Source organism: Aptenodytes forsteri, unplaced genomic scaffold (assembly GCF_000699145.1).
Source record: "Aptenodytes forsteri isolate BGI_AS27 unplaced genomic scaffold, ASM69914v1 Scaffold7, whole genome shotgun sequence".
In the NCBI taxonomy this organism is placed as follows: domain Eukaryota; kingdom Metazoa; phylum Chordata; class Aves; order Sphenisciformes; family Spheniscidae; genus Aptenodytes; species Aptenodytes forsteri.
The window spans coordinates 2905215-2907977 of NW_008795919.1; positions in this window are offsets into that span (position 1 = coordinate 2905215).

Consider the following 2763-nt stretch of genomic DNA (forward strand, 5'->3'; position numbering starts at 1 on the left):
GCAGCTCCCTGATCCCCGCCGGGAAGACGGACGTGATCCCCGCCGGGAAGACGGACGACAGGGTCCGTGCCGGTCGCGATCCTGCCGGGAGGCTGAAGGACCCCTCAAAATCGCCGCTCCCAGACGGGGCAACACGATGCCACGCGGAGCCAGCACGGAGAAACCCTCGGCTGGGCCCGTGCGGCACCGGGGAAGGTTTCCCCAAGCACGGGGTGACGTTTTCTCCCCCAAAAGCTGCCCCGCTGATGGGGAGCGGCTGTGAGGGACGGAGGGACTGCGGCAGCCCGCCCCAACGGCGGGCCAGCCCCTGCTAGAGGACACGGGGACGGGGCTGGCCCTGGGGCTGCTCCGGCCTCCGGCAGGAGGAAGTATTTAGCCGTGGGATGAAAATCACCGAGGCTCCCAAAGATCCCTGAGAATAGCAGGGTTAGCGCCTCAGAGGTTATTAGCGTTTATTAATCCCCTGTAACAACAAGTACCTTCATTTGGAGCCACGGATTAACGCTTCCTTTTCCACCAGCCGAGATAAAAATACGGGAGCAAAGGACAGAGCCGCGGGACAGACGGACCGTTCCCGCGGGCACCGCTGCTGCCCCTGGCCCAGCCCAGCGAGGGGGCGGCCGCGCTGGAAGCGGCACCGGCGAGAGCTGGAACAAGAGTCCCTCTGTTCTCGGCTCCCGCGGGAAGCCCTCCGCAGGGCCTCTCGCCCGAGCAGGCTGACCAACAGCCCTGTCGGAAGCGATCGCGTCCGCCCCAGCCATCGGCTGCTCCCAGAAGACGTTCACGGAGGGAACAAACTCTGGGAGGAGAGAGCAGGGATGGCACAAAACACACCCATCTCCTATTTTCAGCCAGAGGAAAGCACGTCGCTCCTCTGCCCTCGGCCTGGCGCTGTCCGGAAGGGAACCGCGTCCATTTTAACACCCAGTGACTGTTTCGGAAAGAGCTGGAGACTCTGGCCAAGCTCAGGGCTGCGCTGCTCTCTCTGTAGGCTGCGTAAGGTAATGACAACGTCTCAGCCCCTTCGCACCCGGAACAGATCAGACAGTAGGAAGAAAGACGGTAGAAGTGACTTAATTTACAGATGGTGAACCGACCGGTTAGGCAACGCGTCCCGGTTCACTCCGGAAGCCTGGAAAGCGTTGGAAACTGGTCCCAGGTTTCCTAATTGCCAGGCCAGGGCCCCATCAGGCAACTTTCCTCTAAAAATTGAAACATACCCTAAAGGAGCCACATGCATCTCTCTTTTTTTTTTTTTTTGGCTGGAGTTCTTTGAGGACTGGGTCCAAATCAAACAGCGGGTGACAGCTGCCACCCGCAGCTCCACGAGCACAGCAGAGGTTGTGGGAAGACGGGAGCTGTGTGTGCTCAGGGAGTATGACGGAGGCAGCAGGTGGAAACCCCGGGGCAATGACAGCCCGTTCGTTACCAGGAGCGGAGCTGGTTCATCCCGGCTCCAGGAAGGCGCCACGGCATTTACAAGTGACGCAGCTGTGAGTAAGGATGAGACGGGGATGGCAGGCAGGGAAAGAGAATCTCAATGGAAAATATGCAGGAATGACATTGAAGATACGCAACGGGGGAGAAGGAAAAAGAGACAGGATGTGAATGAGGAGGGAACTGACGGAGGAGGAGCAGACCAGGCACACGTATCAGGGACCCACGCAGCTCCGAAGCTGTCAATAGCAGGAGCTCCCTTATACAGGCAGGATGCTTTGTGCAGCAGAACTGCGCAGCCGTTGCCCACTGAGTGACAGGTTTGCACAGGTTCGGGGGGGGGGGGCTGCTTGGAAATGGCACCCTGGAGGCAAGAGGGACAGGACGAGGTTCAGGCTGTGTTACCTGATGACGTCGGAGGCTGCGTCTGTCCATGAACATCAGCTTCAGCTCTGCACGGAAGGGGCTGCTGCAGACAGCGGTCTGTTACAGGATATTGAGAGATCAAATAAGAATCTCATGCTGCTTTAATAGGCTAAAGTATATGTGCAATTCCACGAATTATAAAAGCTGTTGTCTTCCCATGTTCTCATGCTACGACTGTCAAATTATTAATAAAAGGCCACGTTTGATACTAACTTAAGGAGCTGCAGTGCCCGAAATGTATCCTGTACGCTAGTTAAATAACTGCTGCCTCCACAAACCACAATAACAAACCCCTGCACGCAAAGGGCCTTCACGTGTGCAATCGTCCCGACCGAAAAACCGCTCAGTGCCGCTTTGCTGGGTTTCAAGACTGTGCAGACAAGCCTTCCCCCACTAGCTTCACCCCAGCACCTCTAACTGGAGTTCCTTAACCCCCGATAATTGCAGCCCATAAGACTCTTTTCCTTACCTCTTCAACGCTGTGTAACATCACCTGCCACGCAGGGGTTAATTGTTCTCTGCAAAGCCCCGTACCACAGCGTGGGGCAAACGTGACAAGTACACCAAGGGCTTGCCTCCCCAGCGGGCACTGCCAAGGCCCCGTACCGCAGGGCAGGGCTACAAAGGCTCAGCTCCCACACAGGCACCGCCAAAGGCCCTGTACCGCAGGGCAGGCCTGTGAGCACGGGCAGGCCGTGGGCCCAGCCCTCGAGACAGGCTGTGCTGGCTTACCGTACCTGTGGAGGCCAGGCGGGGCGGCCGCGCTGCCCCTCTCGCTCTCCGGCCGGACCCCGGCCCAAGCCCCCCCCCAACCCGGTCCCGCACCGCGCTTCGCGCCTCAGAGCTGCCGCCTCGAGGAAACGCTGAGCGCGCATGCGCCACAGCCGCTCCGTCCCCGCG